Here is a 16,723-nt window from a genome sequence, read left to right as displayed (position 1 = left end):
TCACAATAGCCAAGTTATGAAGTAAACCTAAGTGTCCACCAGAAGATGAATGGATGCAGAAAATGTGGGATACATACACAATGGAATACTATTCATCCTTCAAAAAAGAAATTCTGTCATTTGCAATCATATGAAAGGAACTGGAGAACATTATGTTAAGTGAAATAAGCGAGGCACAGAAAGACAAAAATACTGCATATTCTCACCTACATATGGAATCTAAAACAATTGAACCCATAGAAACAGAGAGTAGAATGGCAATTATGGAGGCAGGGTTTTGGGATATGGAAAAATAATGGTCAATGGATACAAAATCTCAGTTAAACAGAAGGAATATGATCTTTTTCAGATCTTTTGCACAGCATGGTGAATATAGTTAATAATATTGTACATTTCAAATACTATGTCCTTATCACAAAAACTTTTTAAGTATTCGAGTTAGTGAATATGTCAACTGGCTTGATTTAATTATCCACATTGTATTCATAAATCATAACATCACTTTGTACCCATTTATATAAACTATCAATTTACAATAAAAAATTATCCTCTGAATTCCTCCTAAAACCTTTACATCCTTTATACCTGAGTTTTAAGATATATTTCATCTGAAACTTAGTTTTTTAAGAGAAGTCTGAATTTTCCTGAAATTATACATATGAGGAATATATTTTAGATTTGTATCTATTTGATTAAAGGAAAGTGTGGGAAGTAGAATCTCAGTTCAAGATAAAATGTCTATAAAAAGGAGAGTGATTCCAACTTTTATTGACTATAAATCACAATGATATATTTTATATGATGTTTATCTCCAATGTACCAAACACTGAACTAGTAAGTTTCCATATCAAAACAATCCTATGACAGAATTATTAGACCTTCACACCAGACAAAAGAAAACTGGGATATCAACAGATGAGGCAGCCTGCAAACATACGTAAGGAGAGAAGCTGGGATTAAATACAGGTTGGTCTGATTAAAAAAAAAAAAACAAAAAGACCATTCTTTTCCCTCTTTCCTTAACTCAGTGCTGCTTCTCTACATAGTTAAATCAGGTAGCAAGAAAAAGCTGAGGAAAGAGGTTCAGGCAGAAATGGGAAAGACATGTCTGTACGGAAGCGAGAAAAAACAGCAACCCTTTCCCTGTCTGTCCCCTTCCTCACCAAAGCCACCTGAGTCTTAGGGCTGCCTCCCACAGGACTGATCTTTCTTCTAGAGTCACATGATGATGACCACTTACGTCAAAGCCCTTTTCTTTATTGCTGTCATTGAGAGATCAATTTATGAACAACAGCTGCCTTATAGATGTTCCAAATCTCCAAACCACAAATGATGTGCATTTGTGTTTTGAATTATTATTATTCAATGTAGATGTTTGGGCAGTCAGCTGAACCCCAGCTCCCAATCCATCCCTTCACAATACTGTGCTTTCTACTCTGCTTCATCCATTCTCACATCCCCAAGAATAGCCAGAAAGACATTCTCTTGATATTTCTGTATTTTCTTCTCTTATAGCACTCAGTAGAGCATGAAGGAGCTTGTGCTCATTTGCTCTTCTCTAGTTATTTTTGCATCTACCACAAACACACCTGCTCCAGTGATTTCTGGATGCGCTGGATGCTCGCCATCTGACAGAAACAGTTGTGCTTATTTGTCTGAGCAGAAGGGCTGCATTCTAATGGCATGGGACTCCAACTGATGACACAGTTCTTGGGAGAAAATTATCAGGGATCAGTCTTTGATTTATCTTCAAAAGATATTTATTCAGAAAAAAATGTATTTATTCTTCAACAGTTTCTAAGAGAACATTTAGGCTCCTACTTCTTCATGTTATCAAAAAAGAGATTACAGATTTCTTGAGAGTGGGGATCATGTATCTATTATATGCCACCCTATGAGTACATACAAGTAGCCAATTCATTATAGAATCATGCAAAAGACAATTGTCAGATGCCAAGGAACCTTCATAAAATCTTTAAAGAGCAATTAACCTCCACGGCCATGAACTTTATCACATTTCCTGTCCTTTGTCTTTCTCCATCAACAAAAGATTTCATAATGTGTGGTACACACAGAGGCTTTGTAATTGATTAAAGGATAATGTCTTAGTGTGTCAGAGTCTTAGTGTGTCAGATTCAAAACCTTCTTCCCTATAACATTCAGTACCACATCCTAAGCAGAACTTTGGTTTCAATGAAGCAACATCAACTGTCATATTTAATTAATATTGTTAATTTGAACTGTATTGGTTTTAAAAACTTTCTGTTGCATTTAATTTTTATTACTTCATAATCCATTAACATTGTAAACTAAAGAATATTTCCTTAGTTTTATGTATGTAGACTTATAAGAAGCATTAAAATTAAATGGATGTAAATCAACACTAGGTATATGTTTTAGTTTGTCTCTAAGATGCCATCATGAATTTCTTCTCTTTTTTGTGCAAGCAATTCCTCAATGAAAGCCATAACCACTGTGATCAATAGACTATGGCATGACATCTCAGGCTTGGACATCAGGAGCCTTGTAGCTTTTACCTAGGTCCCTTAGAGTTCCTGATCTGGGAGAAGCTATTCGTCACGCAAAATGCTCAACTATTTTGAGCCTGCTGTAATACGAGCAAGCCAGCTGGCCATTTGGAGGGACTGCGTGGAGAAAAATAGACCTGAATAACCTCAGCTGCTGCAACCATTCTTAGCCAGGCTTCAAACTAAAGAAACCTTTAGCACAGTCTCAGCCACTGTCTGACTGCAACGGATTGAAGGATAAGTGAGAATCACCAAGCCTACTAATCTTTAGAAGCATAAGAATGAAAATACAGTGTTGTTTTAACCCCTAAGTTTTGGGGTTATTTGTATATAGCACTAAATAACCAGATTAGTACCCATAAGAATGTAATGGTTTTCCTCTTAAAAAAAATTAACATTGGGAGCCATCCTGAAGAAACTTCCAATGGCCAAATTTGGCACAACTTGAGCAACAACATAATGATAGTAATGGATTAAAACTCATATAGTAAAATAACTGCCCATGAGTCTGGGCCAATATAAATAGTTGGAAAAATAAATACACAGGAAAGAAGAGACAATTCTTACTTTCAGTAATATTCAAATTAATAAATAGTAAGACTGATAAAAACTAGATAATCACTATTGGAAATCACCACATTTATAAATTTTGTGGGTAAGAATCACTGATAGTCGCTAAAATTAAGGAGTAAAAGAATGATAAGAAACAGGATGCTTTTATAGTCTCAAAGTAACCTCACACATAATATGTATTAATTACAAGAGAAAATTTGTCACTTAACAGTGGAGAAATCCTTCAGACACAACATAAACAAAATGATCAAAATTAATCTGTAATAAGACATGTTGATATCATGTAACTTCTGATTTGATGCTATTATTGCCAAGAAAGTATAAACTCAATCTAATCATGAGAAAGACATAAGACAAACTCCAATGGAGAAACATGCTATGAAATAAATAAGAGGTGATCTTCACAACTGTCAGGGTCATAAGAGATAAAGAGTGAAGAACTGTCCTAGACTGGGGAAAACTAAGAATGCATGACAACTAAATGCAATGTGGGATGCTGGAGTGAATCTTAGACTGGAAAATCAAGACAAAACAAAAGTAGTGGGATAATTGGTGAAATCTGAATAAGTTCTAATATTAATAGTATTATACCAATGCTGATGTCCTGGTTTAGGTATTATTAGGTATTATTATTAGGTATATATAATATATATATTATTCAGTATTACTATTATTTAGGTATTATTATTAGGTATTATTATTCTCACATAAGATGTTAACAACAGGGAAAGGTGGCATACAAGGAATAAGTGTATGATATTGCAACTATTTTGTAGTTTTTAAAGTATTTTAAATAGACAGTAAATATAAAGTTGATACATTAAAAAATTGATATGAAGGAGGAATGGTGGATTAAGCATGACTTCAAAGTTGCTTCATTATATTCTTGAAGAACAGACATTTAAATGCTTATTTTTGAATACTTTTAAAAAATAATAGAAACCTTTTATGTATGTAATGCTTTGATAAAATGTTCTAAAAATAAGAAAAAGTTGCTACATAACTCCAGTTAGACAAACACTGTTTTGTGATATTCTCTTCAAGAGCACAGCTTTGAAATTTAATTGCCTGTCCTGTGTTCTAGCTCATTGCAGCTCCTCGTGGTCTTAGCACAGGGAGCAAGACCATGAAAAGAACTGCTGTTATTGCAACTGATCTGCTGAGTTTTGCACATGTCTTGATTTTGGTTTGATATGCAACCCATCCAGGAGGTGGAGGATGGAAGAGAAAGTTATTTAAGTTCTTTAACACCATCTCTGTAAATTATCTTCTGATGCAAAGGGAAGATCTTTGGCTGCCACACTGATACTGCAAAATCTCGTCCACTGTTCACAATATATTGGATGAGGAGTTGAAGGGATAAAAACTCAATTTATGTGAGCTAAGGTGGAGTAAAGACAGATGCCATCATTCAGTTTCAGGACAGCTTCAGAAGATAATAGGTTGGGGAGGAAGCAGGTAACTTACTGGTTTTTCCTGCATCAGCACTTTTTATTGCAGCTTTGGAAGGCAGTTAATTATTTAACAGACATAAATACAAAATTATAAATAGTCCTGAAATATGTAAAGTCACCTTGAATATTTTTGATGATCTAATCCTCGTAATTGCTTCTCTGACACTTTAGTACTGTTAATTGTGAACTTCCCTCTTCTACTGTCTCTAGAAAACAACACTTAATCAATGACCTCTTATATTTCTCTAATTAGTAAGCATTTGCTTTCTTTGAAAATTAAGGTTATTAAATAATATTCATTGATGGTTTACTAATGGAATAGCTTGCTATCAGAAAGAATACCCAAGAAAATTAAGAAAATATATAAACAAATCAGTAGAAAAAATAAGCTACTATAAACTAAAACAGAAAAAAAAAGAAAAGCAAACATTTCAAACTTGATAGGGCAATATCCTTCAATTACAACCTAAGAAACTTTCCTCCTGAATGTGCGGCAGCTAGAATTCTAATCACCATTCTCTGTGCAGGTAAAAATCACTTAAAATCAATATCCTGGCCTTTCTTCGGTTGTTGCTATCTTCGAAACCAGCATTTGATCTATTTACTCAAAGTGCGCTGAAGGGCAATAACTACAACTCAAAATCACCTTATTACCCCCTCTGTCCTTAAGCTGGTTCCAATCTGTCTAACTACTGCAATGCATGCCAAACATTATTTCTCTCCAAAAACCAATATTATCACCAAATGTTGCTGATTTATTTAGAGGTTGTGAGCATAGGGTATTAACTTTGGGAGGAAAACTCAATGTGGATAAGAAAAAACTACTTCCAAGAGGGGAAAATAAAAGAAAGGTTAAAATAAAAGAAACAGGAATTAATGCATCGGTTGATAATCTGTTCTGTGTTGTTTTACCAACCCTTTATGGAAGGAGAAGAAGGAGGAAGATCAGTTTATAGAGCCCATGCAGACGTCCTCCTTCCTTGGCCACTTATAACTAACAGTCAGTGCCTTCATTACCTTATTTTTGTGCACTCGTAAGATTCCAACACTAAGCAATTCTTGGCTTAAATAAGATCATGAGGTAGTTTTTTAACTTATAAATGGTTGTATTGTAAAAGCTCATATGCAATCGTTAACTTGAATCTCCAAATAGCTACTATATTTTCCCATAGAAATACAAAGTTTCTGGGGTAGGTTACTGGATTAGTCCATTCCCACACTGCTATGAAGAAACATCCGAGACTGGGTAATTTATAAAGAAAAGAGCTTTAATTAGCTTATAGTTCCACATTGCTGGGAGGCCTCAGGAAACTTACAATCATGGCAGAAGTCACCTCTTGACAGGTCAGCAGGAGAGAAAATGAGTGCCAGCAGGGGAAATGCCAGATGCTTATAAAACCATCAGAACTCATCAGATGGACTCATTATCACGAGAAAAACATGGGGGAACTGCTCCCATAAGACAATTACTGTCACTACCACCTGGTCCCACCCTTGACACATGGGGATTATTACAATCCAAGGTGAGATTTGGGTGGGAACACAGAGCCAAATCATATTAGTTACAGAAATCTAGTTAATCTATTTCTATTCATATTTAACTGTATTCTCTAACCACTCCTATATGGGGAAAATGCATTCAGAAATACCCTAAGAATGCCAGAAGCACACATCCTCACCAGGTGTCCTGATTGGGTCAGTGATTGATGCTGATTTGCTAGGGCAGAGGTTACAGGAGAGTAGAGCTGGAGGAATGGGGAGAAATGGAGGAATCCGAGGATGAAGGGCATGCAGAGGAGTTAATATTGAGCTGAAGGGTCAGGGAGAATTTGGCACAACTCACACGAGGTGACAGAAAGGATTGAGGGCTTTGAATGTGGGCTCAGGGTGTGGAGAAAAATAAAGGCAGGGTCTATTCTCCCTTCTCCCATCACTTCCTTTCTCCCTCCCGGACTTCTTACTCCTGTGGAGTTGATGCTGAGCTGCGATGAGCTGAGGATGGAGGGAAAGAACAGTGATGGTGGAACACGATTTGCCAAATGTACTTCTCTCCTTCTTTCCTCCATTTATGGCCACTAGCATTGAGGTGAAGGAAGGGAGAGAGTGAGGAAGGAAGGGAGAGAGGGAGGAAGGAAGGAAGGAGAAAGAAATAGAGAAAGAGAGAGAGAGAGAGAGAAAGAGAAAGAAAGAGAAAAAGAGAGAAAGAGAAAGAAAGAAATGAATGATTTGGAACAGGGATTAGCTGGTATGTCAAATCTGGCCTGTCTGTAAATGAAGTAATATTGAATTGCAAACACACATATTGTCTATGGTTGTTTGCACGCTAAATGGCAAAATTGAGTAGTTGTGACAGAAACCATATGGTTTGTGAGACCAAAAATATCTACTCTCTGGCCCTTTGCAGAGTTTGCAAACTTTTGGTTTAGAACCATATTAGAGAATAAGTCATATCAAGTGAGAGAGCTTTTCCACTCAACCTCCTCTTTGCTGCCTCACCCCATCATCAGAGCATTTCCTGCTTTTCTTACTGTGGCTGCTGTAGCATTAGGATGATGTAACTAGAGGAGACCAGGACTAAAAATAACAGAAGGTTTCTAGCAGTTATATAAAGTACAGAACTAAGGGCAGGGAGTGAAGAGAAAGTGCCTGGGGCATCAGAAGAGAACTACCTCTAGCTGTTCAAAGAAAGTTACTTTTCTTATAAAAGGTCAAATAAAGACTCCATGGGACTCTCTTGTTGGCTTTCTATTCTCTACTTGTCTATGCTGTAAAATTCTGTATTTCATCTGCTCTCTGGCTTGCTTTTTAGTCCAGGTGGGAACCTTATTTTCTCAACTAGGCAATAATTTCTTCACATGCGATATTCCTTTTATGTCTTCCATGGTGTGTAGTACATTCTAGGTACAGGTTGGGCAACATAAAGTGCAGAAGCTAATTACACATGTAGAGGCACTCAGAGACAAGAAAATACAAGATTTAATTTAGTCAGGTGAGCATCTCCGATAATTCTGAGAATTTATTGAATAAGAAACCATTATTATTTGCATTTTTCCTCCAAATTTTCCTAAATTTTAAAAAGTTACAATTGCAAAATAAATAATTTTTTTAAAGTTTACTTCTTAGTAATTTTAGGAAATTGCATCAGAGAAGGCTGAAATTTTAGCAGTCTTTTTGTGTTTTAATATTGGCTTTTCATGACATGTGTGTTATGCCATCATTCATGATGATCTGAGTGGTAACATACTGAAGTGAAGACACTGTGGAGGCACTCCAGAAGGAAATAATGCTTAATTTCTGATCTCCGATGGTTCTCAATTGATTCAAACAAATTTTTTGGCATCGGACTGTGCATTTTGCTACTTGCCACAAATTGTCCTTAAGGAAAATTAGATTGTTGATTAATACAATATTAACACAGAGCTACATATAATAATAGTGGCATAATATTAGTGGCAATAATTATATTAAGAAACATTATATAATTTATCTTTACAATCGCTATGTATATCTGACATTATGAACCTTGTCTGACATTATGAACCAAGTCTATTGAAGATTACATACCTTGGCCAAGGTTACATAGCTAGCTAGCAAGGAAGCCAACACAGAAATTCCAGCTGGCCTGTACCCAAACCAGAATTCATATCTACAATCCTTTATTTCCTTCCATACTGAACAGTTACTTATTTGTGTATGTGTAAACCAGAGTTCTGGGAAATCAGGAGTAGAGTAACAGGCATGAGTTTATAATTTGGTTATCATGGAATTTATAATCTAGTTTTATGACATTATTAAATGGTGGATATTAATCCACTAATCACACAAATTCATAAATGAAACTTGTAACCAGTGCAAGGAAGACATAGGATGTCATAGGGAGACCTTAGTAGTCTGGAGGACAGAAAGTTTCCCTTACTGAGCAGAGAAGAATGAAGTGCAGGATGTGCCAAGGGCCAGAGGTTAAAGAGAGCAATGAGTATTCTAGGAACTGAAAACAGATCAGTGCAGCTGGAGCTGGATTGAGGGAGGAAAGGACTTTCCTGACCTCGAAAAAAGTACAGACACACAGGACTTTGCCATTGTGTAGAGGACTGTGCCTTTTTCCTAAGAGTAAAGGAAAAATTATCGAAAGATTTTAGGCAAGCAAATGGTATCATTTGATTTCCATACATGAGATCATTTTGGCTGCCGAGTAGAGAATAGATTAAAACGATAGTATGAACTACAGTAGTGGTGGTATAGATGAAGACAATTTGAGTCCTCCCAGGAGGTAGATGTATCAGAACCTGTTGTTGGGTAGGGGATGAAGGGGGTTAGATGTCCAGGATGAGTTCTAAACTCCTAGCATCCATCAATCTACCTCTCCACTTACGCAACTATTTTCTCTACCAGACAGACCCTCCCAAAATTTCTCTGGGCAACTTACAATGAGCCAATGAATATGGTTTCCTTCATTCTTGGATCCACACAATTGATAGTACGGAGCCACCTAACTCATTCTGTTGCTCACTGAAAGTCTGTGCTAGAGGAATGTATTAGTCCATTCTCATGCTGCTATAAAGAACTGCCCCAAACTGGGTAATTTATAAAGGAAATATGTTTAATTGACTCACAGTTCAGCATGGCTGGGGAGGCCTCAGGAAACTTAACAATCATGGCAGAAGGCACCTCTTCACAGGGCAGCAGGAGAGAGAATGACAGAGCTGAATGAAGGGAGAAGCCCCTTATAAAAGCATCAGATCTTGTGAGAACTTAATATCACAACAATAGTATGAGGGAAACTGCCCCCCATGATTCAATTACCTCTCACTGGGTCCCTCTCAGCACATGTTGGGATTATGGGAACTACAATTTGAGATGAGATTTGAGTGGAAACACAGCCAAACCATATCATTCCACCCCTGGCTCCTTGCAAATCTCATGTCCTCACATTTCAAAACACAATCATACCTTTCCAACAGTCCCCCAAAATCTTAGCTCATTCCAGCATTAAACCAAAAGTCTAAGTCCAAACTCTCATCTAAGACAAAGCAAATCCTTTCCACCTCTGAGCCTGTAAAATCAAAAGCCAATTAATTACTTCCTAGACACAATGCAGGTACAGGCTTTGAGTAAATACGCCCATTCTGAATGGGAGAAATTGGCCAAAACAAAGGGACTCAGGGCCTGTGCAAGTCTGAAATCCAAGAGGACAGTCATTAAATCTTAAAGTTCCAGAATAATCTCCTTTGACTTCATGTCTCACATCCAGGTCATGCTGAAGTGAGAGGTAGGCTCCAATGGCCTTCAGCAGCTCTGCCCCTGTGGTTTTGCAGGGTACAGCCCTCCTCCTGGCTGCTTTCACAGACTGGCTTTAGTGTCTGTAGCTTTTCCAGGTGCATGGTGCAAGTTGTCAGGTCTACCATCCTGGGGTCTGGAGGATGGTGGCCTTCTTCTCACAGCTGCACTTGGCAGTGCCCCAGTGGGGGCTCCATATGGGGGTTCTGACCCCGTATTTCCCTTCCAAACTGCTCTAGCCAAGGTTCTCCATGAGGCCTCTACCCTTGCAGAAAACTTCTGCCTAGACATCTAGGCATTTCCACACAGCCTCTGAAATCTAGGCAGAGGTTCCCAAACCTTAATTCTTGACTTCTACACACCTGCACACCCAACACTACCTGGAAGCTGCCAAGGCTCAAAGATTGCACCCTCTGAAGAAACAGCCTAAGCTGTATGTTGGCCCCTTTTAGCCATGCCTGAAGCAGCTGAGATGCAGGGCACCAAGTCCCAAGACTGCATACAGCAGGAGGGCCCAGACCAGGAAACCATTTTTCCCTTCTAGGCCGTCAGGCCTGTGATGACAGGGGCTGCCACAAAGATCTCTGACATGCCCTAGAGATATTTTCCCCATTGTCTTGGTGATCAACATTCAGCTCCTCATTACTTATGCAGATTTCTGCAACAGGAGTTTCTCCCTAGAAAATGAGTTTTTCTTTCCTATTGCATTGTCAGGCAAATTTTCCAAACTTTTATCATCTGCTTTCTCTTGAATCTTTCACTGTTTAGAAATTTCTTCTGCCAGGCCGGGCGCAGTGGCTCATGTCTATAATCCCAGCACTTTGGGAGGCCGAGGTGGGCAGATCACGAAGTCAGGAGATCGAGATCAGCCTGGCCAACATGGTGAAACCCCGTCTTTACTAAAAATACAAAAAATTAGTTGGGCATAATGGCAGGCATTTGTAATCCCAGCTACTTGGGAGGCTGAGGCAAGGGAATTGTTTGAACCCTGGAGGTAGGCGTTGCAGTGAGCTGAGATCATGCCACCACCCTCCAGCCCAGGCAACAGTGCGAGACTCTGTCTCAACAAACAAACAAACAAACAAACAAAGAAATTTCTTCTACCAGATACTCTATCTTTCTCAAGTTCAAAGCTCCACAGATCTCTAGGGCAGGGGCAATATGCTGTCAGTCTCTTTACATAACAAGAGTGACCTTTACTCCAGTTCCCAACAAGTTCCTTATCTCCATCTGAGACCACCTCAGCCTGGACTTTACTGTTCGTATCACTATCAGCATTTTGGTCAAAGGCCATTCAACAAGTCTCTAGGAAATTTTAAACTTTCCCACATCTTCCTGTCTTCTTCTGAGCCCTCTAAACTGTTCCAATCTCTGCCTGTTATCCAGTTCCAAAGTTACTTCTACATTTTTGGGTATCTTTATAGCAGCACCTCAGTCTTTGTGGTACCAACTTACTGCATTAGTCCATTCTCACACTGCTATCAACAACTGCCTGAGACTGGGTAATTTATAAAGGAAGGAAGTTTAGTTGACTCACAATTCAGCATGGCTGTGGAGGCCTCAGGAAACTTACAATCATAGAAGAAGGCACCTCTTCAAAGGGAAGCAGGAGAGATAGTGAAAGAGACAAACAGAACTGGGGAGGGCGCCCTTATAAAACCATCAAATCTCATGAGAACTTACTATCACGAGAATAGCATGGGGGAAACTGCCACTATGATTCAATTACCTCCCACCAGGTCCCTTTCACCACATGTGGGGAGTATGGGAACTACAATTCAAGATGAGATTTTGGTGGGGACACAGCCAAACCATATCAGAGAATTTGGGGAGGAATGGTTCACTTTTGTAAAATCAGTCAGATGTCACTAGACAAAACATCAGTCTGCTGATGTCCATTTTCAAAGGAAGAAGCATAACTGCTACTATTATACATTCTGCTATGTTTCCTTGATTCATGTTTTGAGAAAAAAAAAAGTTTTTGTAGGTTTGTTTGTCACAGTAAAATAAAAATAAAAGGATAATTATCAGTATCCTAGCAAACATTTAAACGTTTTAAATTACATTTCAAAAGTGTTCTCTATGAAATTCAATACAATTAAATCTTGGAGTAAGAGGACATTCAAAAATCTGTTGCTACTAGAAACTAGTGACTGTATTTGTGCATAAATGTGTTTGTTGTTGTTGTTGCTGTTTCTGCCAAATTTTTAGTAGATAAACTCTTATAGGATTAAACAAATTCAATGAAAATATTAGCCATATTTTCAATTACATTTTTAAAATAATATGCTCTCTTTATCTAATATTTTAGACTCATACACATTTATCTAAGTATAAGATGTCAAATTTCATGCAGCTATGTCCCCCTTGTAAAGAAGAAGCAGTGAAAAATGCCAATTACTTGTAAAAATCTGATAAGAAGCTAAAATCCCCATATCAATAAGAGAGAAACACTGCAACAGCTTTGTAATTCTTTGCCTCAGTGGTGTTTTGAAAATCCATCCAGCTGCGAAAAAAATGTCAACTTGGACTATCTGCTTTTTGAAATGTCAGCATACCTTTCACAAAGAGGCTCCCGAAGAATAATCTAGAAACTCCAAAGGCCACATCTGTGGATGTTGACAGCTTTTCTTTACAATAATTAATTAATGCTGTTTAGCTATTGTGCTAAAAAGAAAGTATAACTAATTGTATTATCTAACAATTCTAAAACTATTGCTTGAAGACATTTTTTATCACATCTAGCCTTCTACATTTCAAAGTCGGAGCTACCTAAAACTATGTACCATAAATAACTGCCTCACTTCCTTGTATTGATTTATCTATGATAAACTTTCAATAAATATTTAATGATGGATAAAGGTATAAGAGAAAGCAAGATGGGGGAGTACAAAAGGAGTAAGGAAATGTAAGAACAGAAAAGAAAAGAATAAATGGGAAGACAGAGGAGACAGAGAGCAGAGGAGAAAGAGAAAAGGGAAACAGAGAAGAGAGAATGGAAGGAAAAGGAAATAAATGTCAGAGGTTGGAATAACTAATCATATAAAACAATACTGAATTTCTACTCCTTGATATCATATTACAAGCAAAAATTGTTATCATCAGATACTTTTAATATTTATGGTAAAAACTCAAAGCTAACCAATCAAATCTTCAACTTAGTACCAGAAAAGATTAATAAAGAGGTCTATAATGCTCAGCAGATGTCACAGAATGTCTCAGGCTTGGCAGTGGCCTGGGTTTACCGGACACTCACCTAGTCCCGCTGTCTCAGTTCTAACACAGGCTAGCTCTTTAAATCAGGGACTTCAGTAGAACAATATGCATATGGTGGAAAAAGTACACTAAGCTTTCATTGGAGATGACAAATAACTACTCACTACCAAGGGAAGGAAAGATGACTTAGTCAAATAGAAATAAAACCATTAAATGTGTGGATAAATGTGTTTTCCAGGAAAGAATCAACAAGCTTAAGTATTCTAGCATTGACCCACAGAGAGATTTTACTCATTTATTATTTTCACACTTAAACATTTATCATAAAACACACTTAAGCTTGGCTGCTGTGTGTTTGAAACTGCAGCTGCATTTATCAAGGGAGGGGTCCATTTTTCTGGCATTCTTATATTGATCTGCGCTAGTATGCTTGCTGCTTTGTAAGGACTCACATTATATCCACTTGTGTACATCCAGTTTTGTCAACTGTATTTTAAGTCTCCCAAAACTGTTCATTCCAGCATCTTCTATTTATTTTAATATCTCCAAAATGGCTCAGCATTTGATAGGCATGAAATCAATACCTTGGAATAACTGATCGCTTTTGTTACTACGAAAGACAGTAAAGGGGAACTGCGAGGTATGAGTATAGGTAGATTTCACAAGTTTTTAAAAAATAAAGCCACCGTTTTCTCTGTCAATTATTCAGCCTACCACTTTTAGGAATCTAAGTGGCTTTGTATAACCTGCTTTGAAGTTTTTTTTACATTTAGTTGTTTTTAGGTCAAGTTTTCATTTCTTGCATGTTTGTACTTTGTTAAGAATGTGCGGGGAGCTTAAGACCTTTTGTGGTAACAGCCAAGAAAAGAAAGGATGAATGGCGAAGAAATTAATCTACATTGAGTATCAACTACATACCAGACAAAGATCTAGGTGTGTTCGTGTATTGTTATAATGCTGTTTATTTTTATGCATTATTTATTCACTCTTACCCTTCTGAAGGGCACACTGATTTTCCTTTGGGTATCTACCCCTCCTTGCTATGATCATGGGTCTCCATAGAAGCTATGTCCCTCACCAGTGTCAAAGGAAGTCTGGATGGATCTAACATAATTCCCCTTAAAATATCCATTAGGTCAAGAATCCAAACTGAAGCCAATCAATTCCTGATAATCCCCAGTTAAAGAGACTGGTTCTGGAATGAGATTGTGACCCGATCCAAGTCAATGGTATATGAGAAAAGATTTCAGAGGGCTTCTAAGAAAAATGCTCCCTCACATTTAAGAGAAGACACTGGGAAGATATTGTGAAGCCAAGGGAAAACCAGCACATGAAGATGGCAGAGGACAGAGCCAAGAGAATCAGAAGCACTGCAAAGCAGACACCAAGTCTTGAGTTCTGCATAGTAGAATAATTTGAGCAGGATTTTAAATTACTTGCAGCAAAAAAGCATCCTTCCAAATACATTTATGTTACTTCATTACATTCTATCAAATATAATAAATATATATCATTCTTATTTTACATTTATTCAACTCAGTTAACATGGGTAGAGTATCAGGCACTGTGCTAAACATATTCATGTGTGTGCTTGTGTGTCTGTGTGTATGTGTCTGTGAGTTATCTCATTTAGCTCACAAAACAGCTCTCTGAGCTCTCTCTGTTGTGTTATTAGTCTCTTTATTTTATAGGTCATGAAGCTGATGAAGGATAAATAATTCCACCATGGTCAGGCAACAAATACATGAAAGGGTGCAGGTCCAGTGAAGCCCACCACCAGGTTTCCTGCATGATACCATTTTGTTGGGTACCGATATTTTTCACCCTGCTTTCACTGTTATTCTTGCTCTTTTCCAAGGCAAGCATAAAATGGAAAATTTAAAAAGCCATGGCTGAAAAGTAAGTCAAAGTGAAGTTAACTGCTTGCTTTCACTTCAGTTCAGAGCTTTCTTTTCACTTCCATTCAGAGATAGCCCAGATGTGGAGTTTCTGTCTGTGACCAGAAGCTTAAAAAATTAAAAAAAAAAAAAAAAAAAAAAAAGCGTAGGTGGAGAAGGGAGCTGGAATTCAGAGAGATGGGTTATTAACCTATGGCTGCCTGTCCAGTGACTTCTTTCTACAGCAACAACATCTCGAATAGATGCACTGCTTAACGCCAATGCCTATGGCAAAACCACAAGGAAATCTGTCATATCATATCATGGAAACTGAACAACCAGTTGAATGCAGTTAAGTATGAAATGGAATTTGGTGACCTCTATTCGCAAGGAAGAGACATGCATTGATCAAGTTGACTCATGGTTTGAGGCATTCTTCCTCCTGAGAGAAAGGTCTTCAGAAAAGGGTCAGTAATACAGAGTTTGATTTTGTCCTCATTCCTAATTTTAATTTGTCTTCTTGGTCCTATCTTTGAAACAGTCCTTTCCTGTTTTTATACCCTTGATTTGATTAGCATTCCCCTTGATTTACACAAAACAATTTTTTAAACTTTTATTTCTCTATAAATATACACTTTCCCTTAAATTATCCATTGTCCCCAAAGATTGAAAAGCTTTGCTGTAAGAATCAGTACGAGAAAGCAGCAAGCACTCAAAATGGTATGTCTGTTGGTAACCATGTAATTTATACCCCTTTAACTATAAGCATTTTGAGGTTAGGAACTATAGAGGTTTTTGTTATCTCATAAGATGCCTAGTAAAATTCAAAGCAATGAATGAAAGAATTATAAAACATACAAACATTTTTGATTGAATGAAATAAACATGAATGTCATTAATTATTGGCTGACTACATTTTTCTTGTGAGGAATACTATCTCAAATATAAATTTAACCATGATTATATAACTCAGGGAAGAGATACAGTATCTCACATCATTTTTTTCATCCATTAATTAAAGAAACACTTCTTAAGTGTCAACTGTGTGTCCAACTACACTAGGTTCCAGGGCTGCATATGATAAAGAACTTGGTCTCTGCTTCAGCATATTTAGGACACAGAGAAGTAATCAAAAATTGAAAAATGATGTGATAAGTGAAATGAAAATTACACTATGTGCTTATTTTCTAAGTTAACCTGTAGTGATTTTTTACCTCTGAAACACATTAAATCCTTAGGAATTTTGACAATGAGGGAAAAGATAATCCAAGTCTCCAGTGATAAAGTCTCTTTTTTGGCCACTCATTACTATGAGCCTCGGAGAGTGATGTATTTTCCTATTTAAAATTCACTTTCAAAATGATTATGACTTAGGGAAAACATGGGGGTAAATGAAAGGTATTACTGCTGACGATAATGTGGCATTCTGCTTTGCTAGAGCCAGAGCATTTATTTTTGTCAAACAGAATCTCATTCATCTTCTCAGATTTTCTCATATAAATGATGAATACTCATCTGTAAAATTTATGGAATTAATATCTTCCAAAATTACCAGTTCGCCCTAGTTTTTTGTTGCCAGTTTGGCTTATAGAAAAATTTGTCATCAGGTTTCCAGTCAAATTCATTCACATAGCAAGAGACTAAACACTCACCTAGTCGCTACTACTTAATCAAAACAGACTCCCCACTCCCTCAATAGCTAATAAGTGTCAAAGAAGAGATTCAAGCCTAGAGCTGTGTGCAGCCACAATTCTCGCCTTCATGCCACACACTACCTCTCAGCATAGTTAGTGAAGAG

The 16,723-nt window shown here is 37.3% G+C and overlaps 1 protein-coding gene across 1 annotated transcript in view; it reads right to left on the bottom strand.

Annotated features, from left to right (window-relative positions):
* Positions 1-16,723, bottom strand: part of THSD7B (thrombospondin type 1 domain containing 7B) — a 1,279,053-nt gene that overhangs the window by 336,521 nt on the left and 925,809 nt on the right. The gene's annotated exons all lie outside the window — the stretch shown is intronic.

The sequence above is a fragment of the Symphalangus syndactylus genome, chromosome 22 (genome assembly GCF_028878055.3).
Source record: "Symphalangus syndactylus isolate Jambi chromosome 22, NHGRI_mSymSyn1-v2.1_pri, whole genome shotgun sequence".
Lineage (NCBI taxonomy): Eukaryota > Metazoa > Chordata > Mammalia > Primates > Hylobatidae > Symphalangus > Symphalangus syndactylus.
This window is presented reverse-complemented; position numbering and strand designations above follow the sequence as displayed.